The sequence below is a fragment of the Gorilla gorilla genome, chromosome 8, assembly GCF_029281585.2.
Source record: "Gorilla gorilla gorilla isolate KB3781 chromosome 8, NHGRI_mGorGor1-v2.1_pri, whole genome shotgun sequence".
NCBI classification, from domain to species: domain Eukaryota; kingdom Metazoa; phylum Chordata; class Mammalia; order Primates; family Hominidae; genus Gorilla; species Gorilla gorilla.
In genome coordinates, this window is record NC_073232.2 from 67573491 (window position 1) to 67589231 (window position 15741).

The 15741-nt window shown below is 38.4% G+C and overlaps 1 protein-coding gene across 22 annotated transcripts in view; it reads right to left on the bottom strand.

Moving 5' to 3' along the window:
• MAPK8 (mitogen-activated protein kinase 8) overlaps positions 1-15741 on the bottom strand; it is a 133182-nt gene that overhangs the window by 113761 nt on the left and 3680 nt on the right. For 10 of the 22 annotated variants that reach the window (XM_019035152.4, XM_055353910.2, XM_055353911.2 and 7 more), the window contains one exon: positions 40-108. The exons of the other annotated variants lie outside the window; for them this stretch is intronic. The gene's annotated coding sequence lies outside the window, so the exon portion shown is untranslated. The remainder of the gene's footprint in view (positions 1-39; positions 109-15741) is intronic. 22 annotated transcript variants of the gene reach the window in all.

Here is a 15741-nt window from a genome sequence, read left to right on the forward strand (position 1 = left end):
AGTCAAAATCAAGTCATAAATTATGTTAACAGTACATACCCTTGACAGGATGTGATGAAATGATGCTTTACCTCTGAGATTTTCCTTCTAGAAACCCATAAGGCCAGTCTAAAAATGAGAAAAACATCAAATTCCAATAAAACGGTATCCTACAAAATATTTGAGCAGTCAAGGTCATCACAAAAAGGAATATCTGAGAAACTCACAGCTAAGAAATCCTAAGGAGATACGACAACAAAATGTAATGTGGTATTCCAGATGGGATCTTGCAAAAACAAAACAAAAACACTAGCTAAAAACTAAGAAAAGCTGAATAAGCTATGGATTTCAGTTAATAATGTACCAATACTTTTCACTAATTGTAATAAATGTGCCATGCAAACATACGATGTTAATTATAGGAGAAATTGGGTCTGGGGTATATGGAAACTGTAGTATATACTCAATTTTTCTGTAAAACTAAAACTTCTACAAATGAAGACTATTTTAAAAAGAATGACTGAAATGATCATAAAACTTCTGACAAAAACAAAAATCCCTGTGATACAGAGAGACTGAAAGTTATGTGCCACTTTTTGAAGATGACTACTCCAAATTGGTTAAATTTTCAAAATTGGTATGTTAAAAAGGGTTGGTATATTGAAGAGAAATAAACATTTATCTCATCTTGTTAGGAGGAACTGTAGTTCAATCCCAGTTGACAAGAGGGAAAGGTCTTCTTAACAGAGGAAAGCTGGTTAATATTAATTGATCAAGAAGGATGACAGGTGGGAGGCCAAGGTGGGCAGATCACTTGAGGTCAGGAGTTCGAGACCAGCCTGGCCAATATGGTGAAACCCCATCTCTACTAAAAATATGAAAATTAGCCAGGCATGGTGGCACGTGCCTGTAGTCTCAGCTACTCGGGAGGCAGAGGTGAGAGAATCGCTTGAACCCAGGAGGTGGAGGTGTAGTGACCAGAGATTGTGCCACTGCACTCCAGCCTGGGTGACAGAGCAAGACTCCATCTCAAAAAAAAAAAAAAAGAAAAGGATGATAGGGTTAGAAAAACAAAAAAACAAAAACAAAAAAACACCGTTTGCAAGCCCAAATGAAATAACTGATTCAAAGCTCACCAAGAGACACTCAACACACAGGTAAAAGGCTGCTGGAAAACAGGATATTCAAAGGGAACCAAAATGTCATCTCACTGATCTGCTGATTGTCAAGGGGAAACCCATTGTTATAATGGATGGATCTGGTGAATACCACCTTAACACCAAATGATCACACTTTAGGCAAACCACCTGATGCCTGTGTTATGAGTCAATATAACGTACACAGGAGTAAACACAGGAGTAACTAAGCCAAAAAAAACTAAATATAATCCAGTCTTTAGGCTCAATCTTCTACTTTAGGAAATACAGTGGGAACTGAGATAAAAGTTAATTGCTACAAGAAAATCAGACAAATCCAAAATATGGGAAACATTCTATATGACAAATGGCCTGGTCTCTTCAAGAAGCCAATATCATGAGTGTAAAAAAAAAAAAAAAAAATAGAAAACAGGACAACTGTTGTATGTTAAAAGTGACTAAAGCAACAACGATCAAATGTAGTTCATAAACTGATTGAATATTGGTTTGAAAAAACCAGTTACAAGTTGACCTTTTTGGAGGAGAGGGGCAGAATAAGATGGAAGAATAGGACTCTCCAGTGATTGTCCCCTAACAGAAACATCAATTTGAACACTATCCATGCACGAAAACACCTTCACAAGAGCTATGGAAACTAGGTGAGAAATCACAGTACCTGGCTGCAGCACAAACTGACCTTTTGGGGGAATAATTAGCAAAACTTGAATATGAACTAGATATTAAGGGCTTAAGTATGACACATGTAAGAGAATGTGTTTACTTTTAGGAGAGACATAAACGAATATGACAAAAAAGCTAACAACTACAATATCCAAATGAAGTATACAGGTGTTTACCGTAATATTCTTTCAATGTGTATGTCTGAACATTCTTCAGTTGGCAGTGATGTGGGAGAATGAAGTCACTTTAAAAAGTGGGTGAGGACGGTGACCAAAATGTTCAGTTGTAAGGAACCAAAAAACAGTAATAGCCGATTCTACTGACAGGTGTAACAAAGAAACACACTGAACTTAAACCAGGTTCCTATGACACATATACTGGAAGATGGAGCCAAAGAAGAGAGGGCGTCATTTTACTAAACAATTCCTATCCTCAAAAAGTTTAAAATATCAACCAAAACTCCGCTGATAAAACCTTCTGAAATACACCCAGTATCTATCATTTTCTCAAGAGAAGAAGGGGCTATTAAAGATATATCATTTTTCCTCAATTATAATGATTAAGATGCATGGAAAACTTTGTAATTTTGAAATTTAAGAAGTATGGGAATAGCTTAGAGAATCAAAAACAAAAACTCTTTAAGACCTTACATTTATTTTCATACATAAATGAAGATGGCATGCTAAATCAAAATCAGTATCATTTTGTATCTCTCATATTAATAATGGGTTCTATGAAATTAAATTCAATCTGCAATCTGGCTGCGCAGATTTATACTGCTATAAGACACAACCATAAGTCCAGCCCCAAAGTTGACTCCTTCAATTAACGACTCAGTATCCTAGGGTTTCTCTGCGAAATTTAAAAATTTTATTCAACACGACTAAGTAGATACTTCTCAAAGCCACCCCCACAATACCTAGATTCTACAGCCTTTTAATTATGACAATATCATTACAACAAATATGTCAGCGCCTTTGATACATGACTGCCCTTTTACACTCCTAATAGACATGAAAATGTTACCCTATACCTTTATCTTTCCCAAACTCACCAAAAATATCAGTTTTCTCTGCCATTTTCCCTCCCATTTCTATTCCTAAGGCTACTTCCCCCTTTTCTAATAATTTCTATAATCTGTAGAAACTGGTACCCAAAATCTTACCCTCAGGAAAAACTGAAATCACATATACTGCAATTTCAAACAGAGAATCTTATGACATAAACCTTGATCAACCTAACAAATCACTTTCCTTAAAATGGTGAACTAGATAATTCAAACCAATTATCATACTGGGAGCAACTAGAAAAACTGGACACCTGCCCAAGTCCCCAGAAAAAATGTTTTAAAAATCAAAACCAAAAAACCTGTTTGAGGGCATCAGCGTGCCAAGGTAGTGAAAAAGCATGAAGACCAAGACCTGGGAGAGTAAGGAAAAGCTCATAAGGGAGTCTGGCATCCGGAGCCATTTCTCCCCCTGAAGGGATCTGCTAATGCCAAAGAGGTGGCTGAGAAGCTGAGCTTGAACTTGCAATAGATTTACATGACTAGAGAGGATTAAATATTGGAGTTAAGGGCCCAAGAAAGTGTGGGGGTGGGGGCATGTGGGGCTGATAACACCCCTGGCTTTATGCTAGAACTCCAAGGGGTCATACCTAGAAGTAAATAAAACATAAAATAGACCAGCCTTGGTAGACTCCGGAACCCAGTTTTGAAACATCATAGTCTCTGACTGGATTAAGAAGATTCGGGATTGCTAGTGCCACTAGCTTGCCTCCTGCCAAAAGTCAACAAAAATCCTCCCTAGAAGGAGATAGCATCATTCCCAAACCTTAAATTATCTATATAATTTTCCTTATATAATGTCTTAAGTTATCCGACACAGACATGCTTAATATATTGTTTTTTTTTTAAATCATGAAAGACTGGCACAGTACAAAACCCTGCTAACTTCAAAATTTCAAATAGTTCACTCCATAATTGTTACATTCATCTCTGATGAAATCTTTAGGAATTCCCATAGCTGTTCTATGCCCTCCTTACTGCCCTTCAGTCCACACGCACTTGAAAACTTTACTAAAGTAAGAAAAATCAGTCATCCAATCTAAAAGGAATTCATACACTCACAGACAGACCCTCTAACCTGTCTTCTCTGTATATTACCTGAGAGGGAACATACTCCACTAAGTTGCCACAAGCAAGTGAACTCTAATGGGGAGACACCATAGGTTTTCCAACATTTTCCAACATAACCCATTACACACACACCTCTGTGTGTATCTATATATAAATATACTCACACATCTATGTGAAACACAACTTTCAAAAAATTCTGAACTACAGTAATCAACACACCATGGGAACCTAAGAATAGACAAATAGATCAATGGAATAGAATTCAGAGTCCAGAAATAAATCTGCCTTTTTTTCAAGAATGCCCAAGACAATTTGGTAAGAAAGAACAGTATTTTCAACAAATGGAGCTAGGACAACTGCATGTCTATATGCAAAAGAATTACCTCACACGCCTTCCTTATACCATACACCATAAAATTAACTCAAAATGGATCACAGACCTAAATGTAAGAGCTAAAACTATAAAACTCAGAAGAAAATGCAGAAGTTGTCTTCATGACCTTGAGTTAAGCATTGGCTTCTTATAAAAGATTCCAAAAGCACAAGGGAAAAACAAATATATTGGATTTCTTCATTGAAATTAAAACTTTTTGTGCTACAAATGATGCCATCAAGAAAGTAAAAAGACTACCTCCGAAACAGGAGAAAATATTTATAAACCATACATCTGTTAAGCAACTTGTATCTATAATATATAAAGAACTCTTTGGCCAGGCGAGGAAGCTCATGTTTGTAATCCCAGCACTTTTGGAGGCCAAGGTGGGAGGATCACTCGAGCCCAGGAGTTACAGCACCTAGGCAGCATAGTGAGACCCCATCTCTACAAAAAATTTTAAAAATTAGCAGGGCACACCTGTGGTCCTAGCTACTTGTGAGGCTGGGGAGGGAGGATCATTTGTGTACAAGAGTTTGAGGCTGCAGTGAGCCCAGGTTGCATCACTGCACTCCAGGATGGGTGACAGAGCAAGAACCCCATCTCTTAAAAAAAAAAAAAAAAAAAAAAACTCTTACAACGTAATAGAAAGATAAATAACTCAATTTTTAAAATAGGCAAAGAATCTGAAGTACTTCTCCAGAAGATATAAAAGTGGTCAAGAAGCACATGAAACGATGTTCAATATCATTAGCTATCAGGGAAGTGCAATTTAAAATCACAATGGGATATCACTTCACACTCATCAGGATGGCTATTTTCAAGACACACAATAACAAGCTTGAATAGGATGTGGAGAATTTGGAATCTTCACACCCTGCTGGTGGAAATGTAAAATGGTGCAGCCACTTTGAAAAACAGTTTGGCAGTTCTTCAAAATAATAAGCATAGAGTTACCCATATGACCCAGCAATTCCACTCTTGGATACATACCCAAGAGAAATGAAAACATACAACACAAAAAAACTTGTGTACAAATGTTCATATTCATAACTTGTGTACTATATTACTTACTATAGCCAAAAAGTGGAAACAATCCAAATGCCCATCAAATGAAGTGTAGGTAAATAAAATGTGGCATATCGTACAACCAAATAATATTTGACCATAAAAAGAAATGAAGGTCAGGCACTGTGGTTCATGCCTCTAATCTCAGCAGCACTTTGGGAGCTCAAGGTGGGAGGATAACTTGAGCCCACGAGTTCAAGACCAGCCTGGGAAACATAGGGAGAGCCTGCCTCTACAAAAAATTTAAAATTAGCCAGGTGTGGTGGCATGTGCCTGTGGTCCCAGCTACTCAAGAGGCTGAGGCAGGAGGATTGCTTCAGCCCAGGAGTTTGAGGCTGTAGTGAGCCACGATCTGGTACTGCACTCCAGCCTGGGTAACAGGGTGACAGAGCAAGACCTGATCTAATTTAAAAAAAAAAAAAAAAAAAAAAAAAGGCCGAGCAGTGGCTCACGCCTGAAATCCCAGCACTTGGGAGGCCGAGGTGGGGGATCACCTGAGGTCAGGAGTTCAACACCAGCCTGACCAACATGGAGAAACCCTATCTCTACCAAAAATACAAAATAAGCTGGCTGTGGTGGCATGTGCCTGTAATCCCAACTACTAGGGAGGCTGAGGTAGGAGAATCACTTGAACTAGGAAGGCAGAGGTTGCAATAAGCCAAGATCACGCCATTGCACTCCAGCCTGGGCAACAAGGGTGAAACTCTGTCTCAAAAAAAAAGAAAAGAAAAAAAAACAAAAACAAATGAAGTGCTGATACATGATACATGAACCTTAAAAACATCATGCTAAGTGAAATAAGCCAGTCACAAAAGATCACACAGTGTATGATTCCACTTATATGAGATATCCAGAATGCGCTGGGTGCAGTGGCTCACACCTGTAATCCCAGCACTTTTGGAGGCTAAAGTGGGCAGATCACTTGAGGTAAGGAGTTCAAGACCAGCCTGGCCAACATGGTGAAACCCTGTTTCTACTAAAAATACAAAAAAATTAGCCAGGCCTAGTGGCAGGCACCTGTAATCGCAGCTACTCGGGAGGCTGAGGCAGGAGAATTGCTTGAACCCAGGAGGCGGAGGCTGTAGAGAGCCGGGATCACGCCACTGCACTCCAGCCTGGGTGACAGAGCAAGACGTCATCTCAAAAAAATAAAAAAGAGATAGCCAGAATGAACAAAACTATAGAGAAGAAAGTGGGTAAGTGGCTGTTTAGGGCCAGGGAGAGGAGGGGGTGTGTGTGAAGAAATGGGGAGTGACTGCTAGTGAGTATGAGGTTACTTTCTGGGGTGACAAACATGTTCTAAAGTTAGGTTGTGATGATGGCTCCATTATTCCAGGAATATACTAAAAAAGCTTTGAGCTGTATATTTCAAATAGATAACTATAATGGTATGTGAATTATATCTCAATAAAACCGTTAAAAAATTCTTAGTCCCTTATTACGCATGACACAGTATGGTATTTTCTATTTCATTTCTTTTAAAAACATAACAGAAATTGTGATCTCCCAAAATTCTATAACCTACTAATGGGTCATGAGTAACAATCTGAAAGCACTGCCACAGAGTCCTACAACACTAAAAGTGATAACCACCATCTCCTGTATCAGGACTAATCCTCTCATACCTCACATCCCTGCTTATGGTCACCAGAAAAAATCCAGCTCTCCCTGGTTATCTATTATTCCCTGAATTCTCACTGCCACACTGCTGTTTACATCCTCCATTTGACTCAATTCTTCATCCTCCTAATTCCTTTACTTGGCCTTCTGAAATTCCCAATTTGTGACAAGCAAACTTAGCCTGTTACACTACCTTTAACCTTTCTTGTTATCGTCTATCCTCCCTCCAATTCTTCCTTATTCATTGAGGACATTACAACTGGTTTACAGTACGTACCCTTACTCCCCTCACCAGTTGCTGATTTCACCATGCATGCAGACTGACCCTTTTTTAATACCTCAGACTCTTTAACTCATTGGCCTCCTCACGTTCAGGACTTGTCTCTGAATTCCACCTCAGAAGCCCACACCCAAAGTTAACCTGAGCATTATTAATGTCAATAATTATCATACTTGTGAAATCTCTCTTTCAGGTATTCCACTCTGACCATGGCATTCAATCTTTCAAGTTAACTTACTCAAACCCTGTGGCCAGTTACACACTCAACCACCACCCCACAATAAGCATTCTAGTTAAAAGGTCCTTATTTCCCTTGTCCCCCTTTCCTTCTTTTGAACTGATCTGGTGTGATGGTTAGTTTTAAGTGTCAATTTGGCTAGGCTGTAGTACCCAGTTATTCAAACACTAATGTAGTAGCTGTGAAGGTATTTTGTAGATGTGATTAATATCTACAAACAGTCAAGTTTAAGTACAGGAGCTTATCCTTGATACCATGGGTAGGCCTCATCCAATCACTTGATAAGGCTTTAATAGCAAAAACAAGTTTCCCTGAGAAAAACAAAATTCTGCCTCAAGGCTGCAGTATTAACTCCTGACCAAGAATTTCCTGCCTGCCCTACAGATTTCAGACTTGCCAGCCCTCACAAAAACAAATGCCTTAAAATCTCAGTCTATCTATCTATAACTCCGATTTGCTGTTTCTCTGGAGAACTCTAATACACCTGGCAAAATCTCACCCTGGGTAAATTCAACTACCTGCCTTAATCTGTGCCTATAACTAATCAGCTAAATAATGCTGGGGGGTGGGGGGGTCACAAAACCAGGCTGACTGATATCACTTTAAATTCAAGATTTTAAACCTTAAATGAACAATCAATACTTCTTGGCAAACTGCTTCAAACTCCCCAAACTCCCATCCCTTTCTGCCCGTATGAATCTCATGCTTCATTAAGCAAACAGAAACCACAAGAGAAGATGAAAGCCAGGAGAATAGGCCTTCACCTTCCAACTTCCAAACTTCCTCGCAAGGGCACACAACTTTTCTGCATTTCCTCCTGTTAGATGGAAAAGATCTCTCCTCTACTGAGGGCCAAACTCTCTACCCGTACTCTGCATCCCCTTTCCTACATACAGCAATGCCATTTTCACTCATTTTCTGAGACTCACAATTTCCTTTATCCACCAACCCATTTCTTTGTTCACTTCAGAGCTAATCTTAAAAGAGTGGTCTGCACCCACTGTGTCAGCACTTGCTCATTTCTCACTCTTTTTCAAAGTGTTTCATTCAGGGGCTGGGTGTGGTGGCTCATGCCTATAATCCCAGCACTTTGGGAGGCTGAGGTGGTAAGATCACATGAGGCCAGGAGTTTCAGACCAGCCTAGGCAACACAGTGAGACCCCATCTTTACAAAAAACTTCAAAATTCGCCAGCCGAGTCCCAGCTACTCGGGAGGCTGAGACAGGAAGATTCACTTGAACCCAGGAGTTTAAGGCTGCAGTGAGCTACGATCACACCACTGCACTCCAGCCTGGGCAACAGAGGGAGACCCTGTCTTTAAAAAGAAAAATCATTCATTGTTTTTTAACCATCTTCAACTTGGCTTCTTTCTTCCCACTTTAATAAAACCGCCCAACAAGATCACCAACAACTTCCCATATAATCTCTCTATGCCTGTTTCCTCATGTATAAAATGGGAGTAACAGTGCCCACCTTGTAGGGTTGCTGTGGGATGTTTAAACAATTTTACATACATAAAGCACAAGAACAGTGCCTGGTATATGATAGGCACCAAATATGCATTAGCTCCTATACCATTAGGATAGTCTGGATACTTGTTTTCCCAAGGTTCTAACTTTTTGTTTCTAGCTTACTTAACAATGTATGCGTCCTTCAGCAGAAAACTGCCTCAGCTTTTTGGTGGGAGCAGGGGAAGGGAAGAAGAGACAGAAAATAAACTATTTAATCCCCATTAAGCAATGAGATCTCTACTGAAGTTCAGCTAAGTACCTAACTACCATACAATTTTATAAGGATGAGCGACCTGCCCCAATCCAGTCACCAAATCAAACTCACTCTTTGCACCCTCTCACTCCTGTGCTTTCCTGACTTGATTTTTGCATTTTTCCAAGCTTAAGACCCTCCTGTCTACATTCACTCACTTCATACTTCTCATATCTTGACCTCTACTTTGACTGCATGCTCTCTGACACCAGACTAAATTATATTTCCGGGAGCTGCCTCTGGGTGCTAAGCACATAGAAAGCAGCCTATACATATAGTCACGCCTTGCTTAAGGACAGGGATACCTTCTGAGAAATCCATCATTAGGCAATTTTGTCACTGTGCAAACATCATGGAATCTACTTACACCAACCTAGATAGTACAACATACCTAAGCTATAATATGGTGTAGCCTACTGACCCTAGGCTACGAACCTGTACAGCATGTTACTGTACTGAATACTGCAGGCAACTGTAACACAACGGGAAGTATTTGTGTATCTAAACATAGAAAAATAGAGTAAAAATATGCTATAATTTTATGGGACCACTGTCACATATGTGGTCTGTCATGGACCGAAACCTCACCATGTGGTGCATGACTGTATCATCAAATAAGAGACAAGGCAGTTAACCGCTAATCCTACATTCACTATCAAGCGATCCCCAACTTGTCCATTTAACATTTTGAAAACCACAATTCAAGTTACATTAACTTTAGAGAGAAAACTTCACACTACTTTAAGTATTCCCATAATCCCTCCCTAATTTCATTATTATTCATAACATTTAAATACTCAACAGATAAACAGATATTTTGGCTCGTTTTACATATAATGGAGGAAAACTATAATCTTCTAAAATCACCACTATAAATGCAATAAGAAAAAATATAAGAGTATAAAAAGTTGGGGGAAGGAGGAGGTAAAAATCAAAGGAAACAAAAAAGCTGGCATGACATAAGAAAAATAAAAAATTCAACTACAAAACTATTAGAAATAATAAATATTCTACAGGGGGCTTATTATTTAATATATAAAATATTAACTAATATACAAAATAAAAAGCTTTCTTATATATAACCAGATAGAAGATAAAAGTGGAAAAAAAGATGCCATTTCCGGCAAAAAAAAAAAAAACTTAAATATATAAAACAGCAAAAAAAATTTTAATGTAAAAATTTTAATGTTTAAAAATGCTATCAGGAACTCAAAATGAGACTTCAATGAATGAAAAGTTTGTTTTTCCTATTCTTGGATATAAAGGTACAACATCATAAAGCTGTCACTTATTCTATAAATACAAAGAAATCCTAACAGTACACTGAATCCATGTAATAGAAGCCAATCATTGGGAAGCAAGGTAACTTGAAAAGGATGTAAGAAAAGGTTCTGGGTGATGGAAGTGTTCTGTATTTTGATCTGGGATTGCACAAGTGTATACACAGGCAAACTTATTGGACTGTAATGCTTGTGCATCTAGCTGTACATAATTTTACCACAATAAAATAAAAAAACTGATTCCAACAGAAAGACTGGCAGAGGAGGGGTACAGACTAGACTAGATGGGTTGTTTTTAGAAGTTCATATAAAATAAACAAGATAGAAGCCAGAAAAAAACTTCTGAAAAGGAAGAGAAATAAAAGGGAATTAGACCTAGCAGAAAACGCAGCATAAACTACAATTATAAAAACAGGATGGCTCAGGTCCCAAACAGGCAGATGGGTCAATGGAAACAATGGTACCAAATACACGTGGAAATTTTGTAAATGGTAAAGGTGGCATTTTAAATCAGTTAAGACAAAGATGGATTATTTAATAAATGGTGTAGGGACAACTGGATGGGTATCTGGTAAAGAAAATAAAGTTGGAACCATACGTAATAGCCTACCATAGAATGGAAAACAGCAAATTGGGGAAAAACATTTCCAAAAAATAGCATGAAGCCAATTTGTAAAATTAATCCTACAAATCTAGGAAAATGAGCAACAAAGCAATAGAAAAATATGCAAAGACAAGGACAGTTCAAAAGAAAGAAAACACAAACAGCCCTTAAAAGATGAAAGACGTCTAAGGGTAATAAGAAGCAGGCATCCTTACACAGTGCTGGTGGAATGGAAGTTGGACAACCTCTACAGGCTACACTTCAGCAATACATAAAATTACAAATGCACATACGCTGGCCTAGAAACTCTACCTCTGGAAATTTATCCTATGCATTTAAGTGCAACACGACGTATGCACAAGGTAATCCACTGCACCATGGCTTTTGATAGCAAAAGTCTGAAAACTACCTAAATATGCATCAAAAAGGAGTTAAATGGTATACCAGTATAATGATGTTATGGACTGTCTGTGTCCCTCCAAATTCATATGTTGAAGGCCTACCCCCTAACTTGATAGTATCTGGAGGAGAGACCTTTAGGAGGTAACTAAGCCTCTCATGACTATATTAGGTCATGAGGGTGGAGCTCCCATGATAGGATGAGGAACAGACTAGAGTTCTTAGGGGCCATGTGAGGATACATCCAGAAGCCAGCCACCTATAAAGCCAGGAAAAGGACCCTCACCAGGGAACCAAATTGACTAAGTAGGCTAATCTTGAACTTCCCAACCTCCAGAACTGTGAGAAATAAATTTCTGTTGTTTAAACCACTCAAGTTACGGTATTTTGATATAGCAGCCCAAACAGAGTAAGACAAATGGAATACCACAAAGATGTTAAAAAAGCATGCCATTTACATACTGATACGACTGATATAAAATAATCTCTCAGCTATATTAAAACAAAAAAGCAGGCCACGTGCGGTGGCTCACACCCGTAATCCCAGCACTTTGGAGGCCAAGGCAGGTGGATCACCTGTAATCCTGGCTACTCAGGAGGCTGAGGCAGGAGAATCACTTGAACCTCGGAGGCAGAGGTGGCAGTGAGCTGAGATTGTGCCACTGCACTCCAGCCTGGGCAACAAGAGTGAGACTCCGTCTCAAAAAACAAACCAACAAGCAAAAAACAAAAAAGCAAAAGGTGATACATACTGCATGCAACAACTTAGATTAAATAAAAAGGGAAGGAGCAGAGCAGAGGCTATACAGTACTGTATATATGTATGACACCTATCTTTCATTGGCAAAGCCAAAATCCATAAAGCTGTGAAAAATACGTTTTTAAAATAAGTTTAGTACAAACGTATTTGGTGGTAAAACCTGACGAGACGTAGCATAAGATTTTATAATCTTTATTCACCCTACTTGTATTTGCTATGCTTTTATAAAAATATTAATGTCTTTGATTATTTCTGGGTGTTGTTGTTGTTGTTGTTTTTTGAGACAGAGTCTCACCTCTGCCGCCCAGGCTGGAGTGTAGTGGCACGATCTCAGCTCACTGCAACCTCCGCCTCCTAGATTCAAGAGATTCTCCTGCCTCAACCTCCCAAGTAGCTGGGATTACAGGCGTACGCTACCACGCCCAGCTAATTTTTGTATTTTTAGTATAGACGGGGTATCACTATGTTGGCCAAGCTGGTCTCAAACTCCTGACCTCAGGTGATCCGCCCGCCTTGGCCTCCCAAAGTGCTGAGATTACAGGCGTGAGCCACTGTGCCTGGCCTATGTCTGTATTTTTTACAGAAATGTTAATGTGTTTAATCATGAGGCTACAACCTCTTACTAGGGATTTTGGATAACAAGGTAGATGTGCTACATTATCTTTCCACAATTGCAAAAAAAGCCTTCATTCTAAAATACATCTGGACCAAGGATTTTGTACAAAGAAAGGATTATATACTTAAACATATATAAACTATCTTTGGAAGTATTCACAGGAATTTTAACAGTTTCCAGGCTGAAGAACTAGGTGGCTACACAGAGTAGAAAAGGAGATTCTTTATCTTTTTAAATCTTTGGAATTTTGAGTCAAAGTGAATTCATTACTACTTAGTCAAAATATAAAATGTAAACAAATTAAAACATTAAGACTTTTAAATTCTCAATAGTAACAGCCAAAGCTAGATGCTTTGGTTTTTGTTTAACTGAAAAGTGACCCTTTCTCAAGTCACAGAGAAATCCACACAGCAGTAGCTTTTCTTTATCTTACCTTTGGTTGACCCAATGGCATCTGAAAATCAGAAAGCCATCCTTCCTGGAACAAGTCAGAAAATGGTGATTTTTCTACCCAATTAATGACTTTTAGGAAATAACATCTTATGGTTTTGATGTTTCCTGCCAAGCAAAGCAAGTGCTTGTGTGTGGCTATTTTTCGTTTCTAGTTTCCCCAGAAATATGGTGGGTGGCGGGCTTGAGTCTCTCAGCATCAAGAGGCAGTACTGGAGGACTATACTTCTCAATACTGGAGAGAGACTTTAAAAAGTGTTTCTAGTACAGATCTAGCCTTACATCATAAGAGCTTCAATACAGAGGAGATTGAGAACTCTGGTTAGTACCTGAGTAGCATCTTTTCTACTGTCAGCTTTTCATATTTCTCATATACTTATTTTGATACCCTGTTGTATTATTCCAAAATGAATTCATAAGGTTTGCCTTTTCTTATGATTTGGATTTTGACTAATGTGCACCACACTCTCAACTTAAACCAGGAATCAGAAAAGAAGATAACTTGCTTTCTCAGGTTTATCGAGTGAGTACAAAGGCATGGCAAGAGATGTAAGGTTTGGAAGGCCCCAAATGCCCCAATGACAAAAGAAATTCCTAATGAAATGACTACCAATATTTGCTTCCTTGTGTTAGGACATAAATGTACTTACGTTAATCCTTATCTTCTATCAAATTATACTCAGCTCACTGAGGGTAGAAACTGACTTCTATTTCCTTTGGTTCCTACATCACCGAATACCTGGATTAGTATAGTGCAATGCTCAGTAAATACTGCTGAAGTAAAAACCAGTGTCATCTCATAGTAGATGCTCTTGAGAAGGAACAAGAAATTTAATCCACCATTATAATCATAGAAACGCTAAACAGAAGACTTAGAAAACCACAGAAAATACAGAAAAGATAATATTTCTAAGTGGTACTAATAAATAATCTCCCTCATTTTTTAAGAGGTCTCCAGGCCTCAATGAATTGTTGTGGTTACCAGGTCTCTGACAAATCTGCAATCTTCACAGAATCGAAGATCCCAATAACACTAAATTTAAAAGATGTGACAGCATTCCATTTTCTTCAAATGTGTCACATGATAAAGCTATTTGTAGCTCCTAAATTCTCATTCCTTTAGATGTCTATAACAAACCTAGGAAAGCTTAGGCAATTTTCTCCTGTGGGAAAAGGCAAAAAATCGTGAAAGTGGCAAATATGTTCCCTTCAATATTTGCTTTTGGAACATTTCCAAATTTTAAGACAGAGAGGATTACTGGTCCAAATGTTAATATAAATCATCTCAGTCAATTCAGATTACATGAGATGATCGAATTTTAAATAAACCCCCCAGAGATGCAGAGTGAAACAAATGGCATATTCTGGAGAATTAGAATGGACACTGTGCATTAAACTGTTTTGACGTTTACTTGGCATTTTATGTTTGTTCAAAGTTAAATATAAGTGATAACAATAGCAAAAACTACCTGAATACTTGCATCTAGCATTCCAGCCACCACAACAGTGCCAGGCACTTTATATGCAGTACCTTATTTAAACCTCACAGCCCTATGAGGTTATGTGCTATTATTATTCTCATTTGACAGATAATAAAACAGGCCCAAATATGTTATATAACCTGAACTAGCCTATACCACAGTTAGTTAGATTGGAGCACGATTAGAACTCAGGGCTGACCTTAAAACCCACGCTAGCAATCATTGCAAGGTTTGAGTTCCTTGACTTTCTAAAGAACGGCAGATTTTAACTAAATCTGAAATATAATAAAGGGTAACAGGAAACACAGGTATCTCTTGTATTTGTGATATAACCCACCTCCGAGAAAAAGAATGGAAGCTACTAAGTTTTCCAAAAAGGGGTCTCCTCTCTGTCTCTCTCCATACACATACGTACACACACATACACACACACACACACACAAAATTTTAAAAACTGGATTTCAGTGAAATTTGGCCTGCACAGAGATGTGAAGTGGGCTTTTCTTTGGCGGGAACCCTTTCATATACCTTTTAAAAGAGCATAAATTAACTGTTTAGAGATGCCTTCAGTCTCATCCTTGATTGTAAGCTTCCTGAGGATAATGAACTCATTTTATGTCTTCCACAAAGTCTCTGGGAGCATACGGTCTCATGAGAAGGCATGATGCTGTGGAATAAATAAAAACCTACCTTTCCAAGAATCTCTAGCTTATGGTGAAGCCTTCCATTTGTTTTCTAAGTCTGGATATTAAAGAAAAAATTCAACTCAACAATTTTTTTGGCTTCTGAAAATTACAAAATTACAAAATCCTAACTTTGACTACTGTTCTTAACTTAGGCTTCCGATTATCACCCAAGAAGGGCTCTTTTTGTCC